Source organism: Dromiciops gliroides, chromosome 1, assembly GCF_019393635.1.
Source record: "Dromiciops gliroides isolate mDroGli1 chromosome 1, mDroGli1.pri, whole genome shotgun sequence".
NCBI classification, from domain to species: domain Eukaryota; kingdom Metazoa; phylum Chordata; class Mammalia; order Microbiotheria; family Microbiotheriidae; genus Dromiciops; species Dromiciops gliroides.
In genome coordinates, this window is record NC_057861.1 from 32,483,313 (window position 1) to 32,498,327 (window position 15,015).

General features: G+C 49.6%; 1 protein-coding gene across 6 annotated transcripts in view; it reads right to left on the minus strand.

The window, feature by feature from the left end:
- Nucleotides 1-15,015, minus strand: part of PITPNM2 (phosphatidylinositol transfer protein membrane associated 2) — a 284,066-nt gene that overhangs the window by 163,763 nt on the left and 105,288 nt on the right. The window contains exon 1 of one of the 6 annotated variants that reach the window (XM_043978370.1): nt 9,499-9,685. The exons of the other annotated variants lie outside the window; for them this stretch is intronic. The gene's annotated coding sequence lies outside the window, so the exon portion shown is untranslated. Of the gene's footprint in view, nt 1-9,498; nt 9,686-15,015 lie in introns of those variants that run through there. 6 annotated transcript variants of the gene reach the window in all.

Consider the following 15,015-nt stretch of genomic DNA (forward strand, 5'->3'; position numbering starts at 1 on the left):
GAAGCCTGAGATGGGATTTTAATTCAGGGTTTCTTGGCTCCAAGTTCGGGGCTCAAACAACTGTGCCACCCAGATGTCCCTGGACTATAAATGCATTGAAAGTAGGGACAGTTAGGGGGTGGCTAGGTGGCGCAGTAGATAAAGAACCAGTCCTGGATTCAGGAGTACCTGAGTTCAAATCCAGCTTCAGACACTTGACACTTACTAGCTGTGTGACCCTGGGCAAGTCACTTAACCCCCATTCCCCCGCAAAAAAACCAAACAAACAAAATAGTGATTTAGAAAGTAGGGACAGTTTTCATTTTCATCTCTGTATCCCCAGCATCTAGGATATAGAGCAGAAGGAGGAATGGGCGTACTTTCTTACATTTTTTTATTCCTATTCACTCCAGTCTCTTAAAATCCCTGGTTTTACTCAAAGCTCACCTCAAACAGCTCCTCTTACATAAAATAAACCCTTTCCAAATTCCCTTCGTTTCTCTAGTAGCCAGTTGTTCCCCGGCCCCCAGTGACCTCATATTTCTTACATATTTGTAGGTGGGCATATTGCCTCTTCTGATAGAATGGAAGTTTCCTGAGGGTGAGGGGTGGTTTTTTTCCTCCCTTCATTTTTATCTAGTAAGTCTTTAATAAAAGCTTACTGATTAACTGAGATCACATTCCACCTGCTATCACACTTTCTTTCTGTGCCTGTCTCATTTTCCCGGCTGGATCATAAATGCTTTTGATGGCTTCATTTGGGGGAAAGAACAGAACGGTCCAGTTTGAAGTCATTTACTCCACATGACCCTAGCCGGAGTGACGTGGCATTGTCCAGGGAGCCCTGGGGGTGGGAGATGGTGGTCAAGAGAACACCCACACACTCGCCAAGCAACACTGACGAGTGGTAGCTCTCCCTGTCAACAACTTATGAGGAGAATCTGAACAAGGGACCAGAAATAACAACAGGTGCGATGTGGACTCTCCCAGCTGTTGGCAGACAACCTGGACTAGCTGTTTGCTGAGAGCGGGGGCTTCTGGGCTTGAAATACCTCTCTGAAGAGGGATGATAAGACAGTACTTCTCAGGTCCAGAAACTGGGAATGGTGCCCCCCCCCCAACATGCTAGATAACAAGGCACCCGAACCTGTCGATTCCTCTTTCAATCAAACGAGATCATCGTCAAAAACGGTGCTTACTAAATAATCGCCCCCCTTCACCCCACCCCCTTGCTGTGGTTAGGACCAGCTCCTGTTCACAGACCTGAAATAGTGTCCAAGCATATCACTGACACCCCAGAGTAGGGGGCAGCCTTGGCCTCCATGCATACCCCATGTGCCTCTTTCTCTTTCTCTCCTTAAGATAAAATAATTTCTGAGTAAAAAGAGAGAAAGATAGGGTGACACACCTCAGAATCAGAGAGTGTGGGCTCAGATCCTGACTCCTCCACCTGTGGGATCTCAAGCAAGTCACCTTGCCTCTCCGTGCCTCAGTTTCATCATCTGTAAAATGAAGTGATGGGGGGGGCAGCTAGGTGGTGCAATGGATAAAGCACCGGCCCTGGATTCAGGAGGACCTGAGTTCAAATCCAGCCTCAGACACTTGATACTAGCTGTGTGAGCCTGGGCAAGTCACTTAACCCCCATTGCCCCACCCCCACCCCCACCATCCCCCCCCCCCCAAAATGAAGGGATTGGACTAGATGACCTCTAAGGTTCCTTCTGCCTCTAAATCAATGATCCCAGAGGTCATCCAGGGAAACTTGAATAAGGATCCCTTCCCAACATACCTGGAATGTGTCATCTAGCCTTTGCAGGGGCAGTTCCCCTCCCCTGGCCAGGCAGCCCCGTTCCACCCTGCGATATGTTCCTTTTGTTAGCAAGTTTTCTTGACATCAAGCCCAAATTTACCTCTTAGCAACTTCCCCCCATCATTCCTGGTTCTGTCATCGGTGAATAAGCAGGAGAAGTCTAAGCCCTCTCTCTCCCGTAAGACTAATCCTTCAAATAGCTGAACACAGCAATCCAGCCCAGCCTTCTCCAGGGGAAACATTCCCTAGTTCCCTTTTACTTGACTCTCCTCTTTTCTGTTCCCCCCATTCCTTTTTAGCCCCTCTTTCCCTCCTCTACACTGGGCCTGCCCACTGAGGCCGTGACAGACCCTCCTGATGTGATAATGTGTTGAAGACCCCTGTCTTGGGGCTCGGGATTGAGCAGGGAGACTGAGGAGACCCAGAATTTCCAGGTAACCATTTGCCTATCACTGTGGCCCACAGGACACTGGATGGACATGCACACATACACATGCACACATTTGCCATTTTATTTTCTTTTTTAGCTCTTGTCTTTTCCAGAATAGAAAATAAAATGAATCTTCTGAAAAACCAAGCCTGAAGCAAACTAACAGGTTTTCATGGAATGAGGACTAGCTCAGGAAGCTTTGCACTTAAGTCCTGAAAAGGCTGTCAGGGGCCATCTACTGCAACCCTCTCATTTACAAATGGGGAAACTGAGGCCCAGAGAGGGGAAGGGATCTACCTAGGGTCACACTCGTAACAAGTGAAAGAAGCAGGATCTGAACCTCGGTCCTTGGATCCCAAAGCCGGTGCTTCTCCCATTGTGTCACCTGGAGTCAGTGATTTGTATACTTGACTCCAGGTTCCCCCGAAAGCAGGACCTGGGTTGTTGTTGTTCATATGAGTGGGGAAAAAAAGAGACTTTCCCACAGCACTTGAAAGTCTACGGACAACGACGTCACCTCCATTCCACAAACATTCCTCAACACCTCAATTAGGTGCCAGGTACTGTGCCAGCCGGGGAGGCACAGGGGACACAAAGACAGAAGGGGAATAATTCTTGCCTTTAAGGAACTTAAAGTCTGTTGGCAGAAGCGCCAGGTACCAAGAAAAATAAATACAAGAATATATGCAGAGTAAACACAAGGTGAGCAAGAGCATTAACAACTGCAGGGACCCAGACAGGCCTCCAAGAGGACTTAGTAGCCATTTATTAAGCGCCTACTGCATGCCAGGCACTGGGCTCAGTGCTGGGGACACAAAAAGAGGCCAAAGACAGCCCTGTTTTTAGGGAGCTCACAGTCTCCTGGGGAAAGACAACATGCAAACAAATACATACAAAGCTAGCAAGTAATTGACACAGGGCCAGCATTGGGATGAAGAGGGGCTGGGGAAGGAGGCTTCCTACAGAAGGTGGGATTTTAGCGAGGCTTCAAGGAAGCCAGGGAGGTCAGTCATTGGAGCAGAGGAGGGAGAGGGTTCCAGACACGGGGGACAGCCAGAGAGCGTGTAAGGAGCTGAGAGATAGAGAGTCCTCTACGTAGACCAGCCACGAAGCCGGTGTCTCTGGATTCAAGAGAGTGTGTCAGGGAGTAAGGTGTAAGAAAACTGGAGAGGAAGGAGGGGGCAAGTTATGAAGGGCTTCGAATGCTTTACAGTAATATGTGTTTGATCCTGGAAGCAATAGGGAGCCACTGAAGTTTACTGAGGAGGAGAATGGGGCGTATGGGAACTAGGCCTTAGAAGAGGCAGAGGTGAAGATGGAGAGTGTGTCAAGTATGCAAAGACAGGAAGGCAAGACATCCTGCATCATGTATGAGAAACAATTGGCTGGAATGCAGAGCGTGTATAACAGACAACCTGAAAAGCCAGGCACCTTAATGCTAAGCGGGACCTAGTGGTAGTAGGGAGCCATTGAAGCTTCTTGAGCAAGGAAGTCGCGAGTTCTGAACCTGTGCTTTAAGAATATCAAGGTGGCCACTGTGGGAAAGATGGATTGGAGAAAGGGGATGCTGGGAGGATGGGAGAACAGTCCAGGTGAGAGGTGATGAAGGCCTAAACTCAGGTGAACTTGGGTGGTGAGTGGAGAGAAGGGGATGATGCAGTGGATAGAGCACAGGCCCTAGAGCATTGGCCCTAGAGTCAAGCTGAGTTCAAATATGATCTTAGACATTTACCAGCTGTATGATCTCTGTAAGTCACTTAAATGTTGCCTACCTCAGTTTCCTCATCTGAAAAACAGGGCTAATAATGGCACCCCAGGATTGTTGCGAGGATCAGATGAGACAATTTTTGGAAAGGACTACATAGACCTTGGGAGCCATTATTACAGATAAAATGGCTGCACTGGATGAACCAGGCTCTAGTGAGAGTCATTTGTCTCTCTGGTCTTGGAAGCTTGCCTGAGGGCTATTCATAAGTCCTGAGATCATAGGCAAGGGAGAAAGCACTGAAAGGAAAAGAGGACTGAATTTGTTCTCAGAGGAACTGAGTTCGAATCCTAACTTGGCAACTTGTCTGCGTGATCCTGAGCAATTCCTTTCGTCCTCTGTAAAATCATGGGCTTAGCCTAGCTGCTCTCAACCTATGTTCCTATTATCATAAGATAAAAAAGGGGGTGCAAGGGGCAGCTAGGTGGTGCAGTGGATAGAGCACCAGCCCTGGAGTCAGGAGGACCTGAGTTCAAATCCAACCTGACACTTAACACTTACTAGCTGTGTGACCCTGGGCAAGTCACTTAACCTTCATTGCCTTTCCCCCCCAAAAAAAGGGGTGCAGAGAAAGGGCACCCTCTGTGCCAGCCTCCAGAAGAAAGGCACAAGCAGTGCCCAGTGGAACAAACAGTTCTATAAACTCGAGCTGATGAAAGTCAAAGGGTAGGCTTGATTAGACAAGCTGAGCTCAGGAATGTAAGATTTCTCCAAGTTTAAAATAATTTAACCCCCAGGGGCCACAGGGGTGGGTGAGTGACCTCAGGACACACTTAGGGTTGGAGGTTTAGCTATTCCAACCAATCCCCTCATTTTGCACATAAGGAAACTGAGGCCCAAGAGAGGTAAGGCATTTGCCCAAGGTCACACAACTTATAAGTGGCCAGAGTAAAGATTTGAACCCAGGTCCTCTGCCTGAAGATTCTGCACCAGTTTGGATACATGGTAATCATGCCCCTCCCTACTTAGAATGTAAGCCCCTCCAGGTCAGGGCCTGTCTTTTGCTTCTTCTTTATATCCTTGTACCTGCATACCTGCCACACAGAAGCACATTTCCCAAGGCCTGCTGGGCCAGGGGGTGGTAGTGGCAGTGGGGGAAGGTTCTTCCAGAGGTATGGGATCACACAAAACATTCAAGGTTTGCTGTTAAAGAGATACTTATCTCCTTTGGAGAGGTAAGACCAGCGATGCTAAAACCATCCACCTCCATTCATTCATCTACCCAACCATTCAACTATCCATCCATCTATCCATCCATCCATTTACCCAACTATCCACCCATCCACCCACCCACCCACCCATCCACCCATCCATCCATCCATCCACCCACCCACCCATCCACCCACCCACCCATCCATCCACCCATCCACCCACCCACCCATCCATCCATCCACCCATCCACTCACCCATCCATCCATCCATCCACCCATCCATCCATCCATCCATCCATCCATCCATCCATCCATCCATCCATCCATCCATCCATCCATCCATCCATCCATCCCTCAGGCGTCCTAAGAACACCAGCTACTCTTGTCTAGTACCAGACATTTTCTGGGCTCCAATCTTACATTTCTGTGCTCCACCCTGTCCCCTGACCCAAAGCAAAAACCCACTACAAGCAAGTACTGTTCTACTTGTTTCACATTCGACTGACAGGAAGGATTACAAAGCACAGATCTATGCTTGAGGATCTGACCTTTCAAATGTCAGATTAGATTTTCCATTCACTGCAAAATATCACTAGCTTAAAAAAAAAAACACCCTCTTGCCTCCTCCTCCATCACCCAACTTGTAAATCTATCAGACTTTTGCAGAGTGGCTGTAAAGTCCAGACACACTTAATTAGCTTGGCTAGCCCACCCACCCCAGGAAACAGACATCAGGGGAATTTGGGTGACAATCTGCCAATTCAGATGAAGGCAGAGCTCGACACTTCAGCGGCTGTCTGGGGGCATTTTCCACGTCTTAGCAAAGAGTGTTTCCCAGGCTTACAAACATTTCTGAAAATCCAGGGGTTGAATAGCCAGAAAGAAGCTGGTTTCTCCCCACCCCGTCCCCACCCAAATCATCTTCTATTTATAATCTGCACACACTGATATGTGACCACATCCATACACATGCTTAGAGGGAAACCTTCCCCATTATGAACCAAGTGAGTGTAACCTCCTTGAGGGCAGGCACAGTTTCAGGTTTGTTTCTGTACTCCCAGCCTTTAGCATCAGGCCTGGCACAGAGGAAGCTTCTAGCAGATACTTGTGGAGGGGAATCTGTGTCCCACCTGTTGTATCCTTCCCCTGATGGGGACATCAGCTTGCCCTGGGGGTACCCTGGCATGGGACCCAGCACAGAGATCAAGTTAGATCAAGTTCCTAAAGCTGCCCCCAAAGTGGCATGGGCTGCCTGAGGAAGGGGTGGCTACCTGTCCCAGAGGCTGGACAGCCACCTGGGGATGTTGTAGCCTCCACCCTCCTCAGTTTCTCAAAGTTCCCACCTGCAAGGGAGAAGATCCAGTCTAGCCTCCTCATTTAACAGATGGGGAAACTGAGGCTTCTACAGGAAGCCTTTCCCAATCCCTCTTGATTTGAGCACCTCTTCTCTGCTGATTATTCCCTAATTATCCTCTACAGAGGATATTGTCTTCCTATTATACTGGGAACTCCTCGAGAACAGGCATGGGTTTTTGCCTTTCTTTGTATCCCAAGCACTTAACATAGTGCCTGACACATAGAATTTGCTTCCTAAAGGTTGACTGACTGAGTTCCAGAGAGACTTGCCTAAGGTCACTCAGCAGAGGCAGAATTTGAATCCAGCTCCTGACTTCAAATCCAGTCCCCGAGAGGATTATTCAGTCCTCTCTGAATCTCCTGGCCCCTAAACAATGACCCATAGAGAAGCTCAGGGAACAAGGAAGGAGCCTGCCCAGGCAACTTCCAGAAACACAGCCACATGAGAGATCCTAATGAGACTCCAAGTCCCGGGCTTGGCCTACCCTGGGGCCTTTGGTTACCTTATTAAAGCAATCTGTCGGGAACACAGGCAAACAAGAGAGAATCCACCATTCACCAGCCTGATGTTTCTTAATATGGCAAGGAGTACAATTCTATTCTTGTACATACTTGAAGCCAACAGGCGCTTACTATTCTCAAATGCCACCTTTGATGGAGGGAGAGTTTTTGGGGGGGACCCCTCCCCTTTTCCATCCCCTCTCTAAAAATAGCTGTTATTTACACAGTCCTTTAAGTTTGTAAAGTGCTGGACAAATACCACCCATTTCATCCCATGGAGCTGTTCTTAGTCCCATTTTTACAGATGGGAAAATTGAGGCTGAGAGGTTATGTGACTTGCCCAGAGTCACACAGCTCGTGTATTTCTGAAGCAGAAACTTACTAACTCAGATCTTCCTAACTCCAAGACCAGCAATCTATGTTCCATGCTTCCTAGCTTCTGGAGCCTTCTCCTCTATTTTGTTAATAGTTGATGTGTGCCTTTTTATTTATTGTTGTTTCCCTCATTAGACTGTAAGCCTCGGGGCAGCTAGGTGTTGCAGTGGATAGAGCACCAGCCCTGGATTCAGGAGGACTTGAGTTCAAATCCGGCCTCAGACACTTGACACTTACTAGCTGTGTGACCTTGGGCAAGTCACTTAAGCCCAACTGCCTCACTACTAAAAAAAAAAAAATCAACTAGACTGTAAGCCTCATGAGGGCAGAGGATGTTTTTTTGCCTTTCTTTGTGTCCCTAGCACTTAGCACAATGCTAAACACTTAAAGGTTTATTGATTGACTGACTCATAGTACAAGGCATGATGTGTTAGGTGCCAGGGGTGTGGTGGGGAGGGGGGGGGGAGACCAAAAAGAAGATGTCTCTGCCCTCAATGAGTTTTCAGTCCACATTCATATTTATAGGATCACAGGTTTAGAGCTAGAAGGGACCTCAAAGATCATCAAGTCCAACCCCACTCCACCCCATCATTTTACAGAAGAGGAAACTGAGGCAAATAGAGGTTAAGTGACATGCCCAAGGTCACACAGCCAATAAGTGTCTGAGGTGGGATCTGAACCCAGGTCTTTCTGACTCTGAGTCCTCAAACACTCCCCACTTGGTAGACTTCTACTTGACGCAGAAACCAATCTCCTTTGAGAAAGAAGCCTGGATTTGACGTCAGAGAACTTGGTTCTCGTCCTTGCTCTGAGGCTAGCTGCCTGTAACCTCAGGTGAGCCCCTTACTCCATGTGGGGTTCAGTCTCTAACTCTGTGGGACCAAATGTTCTCTCCGGTCTTTCCCTGCTCCCAATCCTGCCATCCTCTCTGTAGGAGAGAGGAGTTTCGTCTTCCTGTTCCCTAAATACTGAGGCTACGGCATCCCAGGAGTCACTGTCAAGTAATGCCTTGTCAACATCTGCAGCCAACTTGGAAGCTTCCATATGATTCAACAGACAAGCTCTATTCCGGGGCATGGTTTCTATATAAAGACCACAGAGGGCTTACACGCTCAGACACCATTCAAACCACGGATTCTAAGAAAGGACCGCTAAATCTGCTCGCTGCCCAGCCTCACTTTCCATCAACACAGGATCTGCTCCGCTCCACAAAGGCACAGTTTATTTTCCATTCTCATGTAAACAATAAACGGTGGGGCTGGGGTGGAGGTGGGGGGGGGCGGGTTGAGGAACAACTCAGTGCACCACCCAGAGTGGGCACACAGCAGACAGAAGCCCACTGTGGGCCGGCCCAGGATGCCAAGGGATTTGGGGAGGGGAGCGGGGGTGAGAGGCCCAAAGTTTGACCCACTGGGCAAGCGTTATCAGACCCAGCCAGAAATCAAACTCCACTAAGAAACACGTCCCAAACAGATGGTGCTCTCAGAGACTGACATGCTGGGCAGACCTCTCCTTCTGAAACTCAGCCAACAAACCCGCTCTCCTGATACCAGCTTCTCTTAAATCTTGAGTGAAAGAAAACAAAAATATGCATTTCATTTCCCGATTCGGGGACAGAGATTGGGGGGTGGGGGGTGGGAAATGACACACAATAAAACCTGTGTGCTCAGCTATCACTCTCGTTCCTTCCTTCATACCTTACCTAAAGGCATATGGCGCGCGCACACATACACACACACATTTCTATAATCTAAATTATCTGTCCCCCCTCCACCCCCTCCATCTAAGCACAATCCAGCTAAGTCTATGCTGCTACTTCCTAGGAAAGAAACCCAGCAAGAAGTTGTACCTGAAAAGCAAGACTGTTTGGACGATTTCCTAAGAGGTTTTTACCAAAACCTTCCCCCCTCCCGCCCCCCAGAAATCCCTGAGCAACTCTTTGGGGGGCCACCCTCCTTAGCACCCTGCTGCTTGTTCCACGGGAGCTGGTCTAGGGGAGGCATGCAACCCCATCCCTGCCCAACGAGGCCCATCACCACGCCAGGCCACATTTCATAAGGAAAGAAAATTACACTTTCAGGAAGAAAAGGTAAGGAGAGAGAATAACAAAACAGAAGAGAAAAGCACATACAAGTGTTGGCAGGCTTGGGTCTCTTCCACCTGCCCCCCCCATCTCTTTCTGGGCTCCGGGAACAGTCCCCATATTGGACATCCTTAAGAAAGCTCCTAGCTGGTCATCTCTCCCAGGAGGTCCACGCAGGAGGCTGGAGGCCACCACCATGCATGTGTCACTGGGACAGGAGAGCCATGTTCCGGCACGGTGGGGGAGGGAGGGAGGGAGGGAGGGAGGGAGGGAGGGAGGCTGGCAAGGAAGGGGGGGGGGGGGGAACAGGGAGGGAGAATCGATTCTCTTCCTTCACTGAGCTAAGTTGCCATGGAGAAAAGGGAGCTTGTTCAGTGAGCTTGAGGAGGGCGGTAGAGCCATATGCCGGAGGAATAGCAACAGAAAATAGCCAATCCATACAACATTTGAACAGGCAGCCACCTCCCCTCAAACCTTCTGGGCAGATGGCCACCCGAGGGGGGGAGCCAGTGGCCTGGCCTCTCAGGAGTCCTGATCAAGGAACCCCTCATAAAAACAGGATCCTAGACCCAGAGCCAGATGGGGCCACAAAATCCATCTAACCCAGCCTCCCCATTTCACAGCTAAGGAAACTGAGACCCGAGGAAGTTGGCAAAATTGCCCAAGGCCACAAAGGCAATAACTGTCTGAGATAGAGATCCTGGGTTCAGAATCGCAACTCCAGAGCCACCGTTCTTTGAGAAGAGCGGGGAAATAAAACTGTGTAATTGTTAATTAGATGATTAGAACCCACCAAATCTTAGGAATAACAGGCTAAAACAGAGCAGTACAATAGGGTGGGGGTCTTCTCCTGTCTTCAGGCACCAAACTCTCCCTCAATCCTACCTAAGAGGCAACAGGTCCTGAGACAGGCACCCAGATCTTTCCTTTCCCCTCTGTCAGTCATCTGCTGCCGGGTCAGACTGGGGACAGAGAGGTCAGCCTCACCAAGGTATTCGAGTAAGGGAAAACCACAGCACAAGGCCCTGGGGTCACCGCTGCCTGACCAAGCTCTCATTTGCAGCTCCTTCTCCTCCTCCACTGACCACTGACCCAACCTAGTCACTCTTCCTGGGAAGAACAGGAAGAGACAGACCACCCCAGGGGGTAGGGCTACATGGAGCGTGGGGACTATTACTGCACTTGCTGACCCCGCCCAGCCCCCATGAGGGGCAGGGGGTGACAGGCCAGTGACCACCGCTCGCTCCCTCATCTGACACTTCAGAAGCTGCTGCAGACTCTGTGACCGAGGGGCTGTTCCCTGACTGTCTGCCCAACTTAGCCCAGTACTTGGCACATCACAGATGCTTAACCAATGCTTGTTGACTGACTGATTCTAAGGTGCCCAGATGATGCAGATCATAGACAAGAGTGGCTGCAAACCTTAGTTTCTTTTACAGTTAGATGAAGCCTTTCCTGATCCCACCAACTGCTAGTGCCCCCTCCCCAATCTTTTATTTACAGATTTATTTTGTGTACATTCAATATGTGAATGTTTTCTCTCGGGTAGCATGTAAGCCCCTTGAGGGTCAATGAATGTCTCATTTTTGTCTTTGCATCTCCAGAGTTTCTGGCACACAGCAGGCATTTAATAAATACTTGTTAGTTGGCATGGTATAATGGAAATTTAACTGGTGAAAGCAGTGGCTTCTTATTTTGACTGTGTGACCTTGGGAAAGTCACCTCCCTTTTCTGGGCCTCAGTTTCTTCATGGGTAAAATGGGATAGTAACTGTAAACTGGAAATTATCATTCCTGTATTAATATCTTTAGAAGAATGGGGTCAGGGGGCGGCTAGGTGGCACAGTGGATAAAGCACCGGCCCTGGATTCAGGAGGACCTGAGTTCAAAATCTGGCCTCAGACACTTGACACTTGCTAGCTGTGTGACCCTGGGCAAGTCACTTAACCCCCATTGCCCCGCCAAAAAAAAAAAAAAGAAGAAGAAGAAGAATGGGGTCAGGGGTGGATGCAGAGAAAGGCTAGCATCTCTCTCATATGTTTCCCCTCCTTCTGTTTCTGACCTGGGTTGAGCCAGTGTTGGGAGATGGGGGGGAGGAAGTTCCTTCCCAGGAAAAGGAAGGCAGGCCGAAAGCCAATGTCAGCCAAGGATGGCTACTCAGGCCCTAAGTCAGCTGAGAGTCTAGAAGGAAAACAGGCCAGTGGCTTTAGACCCCCTGTGACTCACCTACCAAACTCTGGCTTAGGGCACTTGGTTCCCTCAAGGGGATCCTAGTGAAACCCTCTCACTTTACAGATGAGCAAACTGAGTCCTGGCAAGGAGAAGGATCTTAGCTGGTGTAACATAGGTGCCCAACAGTATATCCTGACCCAGAAGAGTCCAGTCTTTGGGTGGTTAACACCTTGTTATACATAGCAACCAAGAGTCTATGGGTCCTCCAGGGAAATTCTCAAGGTCACCAGGAAATGGAATCATGAGACCACAGGATTACAAAATGTGAATTGGAATGAGGAGTAGGGGAGGTCAGAGGTCATCTAGTCCAACTCCTTCATTTTAGTTGAGGAAACCAAGTCCAAGGGAGGTGAAGGGACCTACTCAAGGTCACCGGGGCAGTAAATGCCCATTGTGGGTTTTGACCTCCAGAGCTGCAATCTTTCCAATGCCAGCCCTAAGAGGCCAGATACCCTTTCATTCCTTGAATTTTTTTTGTTTTTTGGTTTTTTTTAGTGAGGCAATGGGGGTTAAGTGACTTGCCCAGGGTCACACAGCTAGTAAGTGTTAAATGTCTGAGGTCAGATTTGAACTCAGGTCCTCCTGACTCCAGGGCCGGTGCTCTATCCACTGCGCCACCTAGCTGCCCCGCTCCTTGATTGTTTTTTAAAATGACTTTTCCAGAGACCAGCGGAGTTCCCATGAACCCCTCCTTGGGGAATTTTCTTTCAAAGCTGCCCGTCTCCAGGGTGGACGAAATTGGATTATGAGTGCTTGTTAATTACAAGCAACCATCCCAACTGGGAAAGCCACTGGAGGAGCTCAATGAATGTGGAGACAGACACCCACAAGAGCTCCCCATGGAAAAATTGATTCCCCTCCTTTCCACTCCCCAAAGCCCCGCCGGGCCTTGGCGGGTGCACGCCCTCCCCATCCCTGCCCCCACACCTACTCCCCACTCTCCCCATCAACGTCAACGCTGACTTTGTTCACTTACCCCGAACCTTCTCATCTGCCTAAAACTCGGCCACGTCTTCCCCGCTAAGGGTACTGAACCTCATCAGTGGGTGTCTCCAAGAAAGGGGCACACTGATTAAACCTCTACTATGGCCAGGCCTTCAGGCCTGCCCCCAACAACAATGCAGCCATATAACAGCTAGCTCCCACACCCCAACCCAACCCCCTGCATTCTAGAACCACTCCCCACACGCACTCCCGGATCCCCCACAACACCTGAGGTCACCTGTGGAATGTCTGGGCAGGTGTGGATGGCCTGGCTGGATATGAAGGAGGATTCCCACGTTTTGCCTCCCTGCTGCTAATGGAAGACGGTCTGAAGAAGCCACATTGGCTCTTGAGGTTTGCAGTAGCCAATGGGATCATTCCAACCCAGGCTAGCTTTCTGCCAAATGGGACAGAGTCCCAGATGATGCCTGAGAGGGGATCGGCCAACGGGGGCACGGGAGTACGTTTGTATGTGTGTGAGTACAATCTTAACTTTCTAACTTTGCTGCTTAGTACATGCATGACCTTGGGGCAAGTCACTCGGCTCTGGTGAGCCCCAGTTTACCCATCTGTACAGTGAGAGAATTGAGCTAGTTGGCCGTAAAGGTCTCTTCCAGCACTGGAGCTAAAGCCCTATGAATTATGAAGCTCATCAAACTAGGCTGGAGAGAGGCTTGCCTTCTGAGGCTCAGAGGTGGGCCGTGGAGCCCTTGGGAGCTGAAAATCCCAGGATTTCAGTTTAAAAGCCAAGATGGGGGGGGTGGCTAGGTGGCACAGTGGATAAAGCACCAGCCCTCGATTCGGGAGGACCTGAGTTCAGATCCGGCCTCAGACACTTGACACTTGCTGGCTGTGTGACCCTGGGCAAGTCACTTAACCCCCATTGCCCCACAAAACAAACAAACAAAAAATAGTAAAAGCCAAGATGGGAATAGGCATTAGAAACATACCTCCACTGTGTTGCACCTGGAGCCTCAGACCCAAGCCATCATTTTACATGTGAGGAAACTGAGGCTCATTCCTGTGAAGTGACTTAGAGCAAGTGAGGGACAAGAGGCAACACAGCGTGGTGAATACAGCCTTGTCCTCAGAGTCAGGAAAACCTAGTTCAAATCCCCAGCCCCACCTTGGAAGCCTAAATTTCATCAGGGCTGAATCGTTTCACTTCCTTTAGATGTAAAATAAGGGGGTTGTACTCAATGGCTTCTGAGGTCCCTTCTGGCTCTCAAGTCAGAATCTGAACCCAGGTTTTCCAAATCTGAAGTTCTTTCAACCGGCTAGTGAACAACATGGGGTCACAGATCTCCAGATTTAGTCTATGGAGATGCCTCTGCTCCAAGTCGTTCCACAACCCCAGGAAGGGAAGGAGACAGCTGTGGGGGTCAGGGCCAGGCCCGGAGGGATGGAGACAGTCCCAGAACCTCAGGGTTCTGTTCCCATGACCACCAGGGCCCAGCTATTGCTCCACAGTCCGGGCAGCATTTTTCCCTCCCTTCCCCCACCATCTTGTTTCCCTCTAAGGTTGGGGTTTTGCTTCTTTGTTTTCTTGCCTGTGATCAGGAAGGGAGGGTATCCAGGGGAGAGGGCCAGGAAAACTGGATAGATTCAAAAGCCCAAGGCTGCTTCCTGCTGAAGGCCCCGAGACGGGGCTGGAGGCAAGCGGGAGCGATGACTCATTCCTTCCCTTCCCCATCATTCCTCTCCCTTAGGTGGCCTCTCGGCCTCTCCCCATCTCAAAGGAAAATGCACAGGAGGAGTCCTCAGAGGGGACAGTGAGGAGAGACAAAGCAGGTCTGGAAGCCAGCATCCTCTTCTCAGTAGTTTGCATGAATAGGGCCACTGGGGGCAACTGGCAGCATCCTCTCCTTGGGAGAAAATGAGGGGCTTGGCACAGATGGCCAAGTTCCCTGTAGCTCTAATGTTTTCTAAGCTGATGAAATCCCAGTGGGTTTCCTATTCTTCTAGTTGTCACCCCCCCCCACACACACACCTGGCACACCTGGCACGCCCCCTCCCCAGACAGTTGGCTTGATTCTGCTGAGGATAACCGCAACCCTTCGTTCCCATCCCTGATGCACTAAATGCTCACCCATTTTACAGACAAGGAAAGTGAGGTCCAGTAAGAAAAGCCAAACAGCAAAGCCAGATGGGGAGCTTTTTCCAGATGATCCCATAATGCCCAATGACGGACATGGGAAGGAAGCTCATTTCCTTCCATACTGACTTAGCAGCAGGGACTGGACTAGCTGGCCTCTGAAGGCCCTGTGATTCAGTGACATCCAAGTGCTTTGCTGTATATCATCTCACCTGATGGTAAATGTTGTGAACATCCTCATTTTAATACATGAGG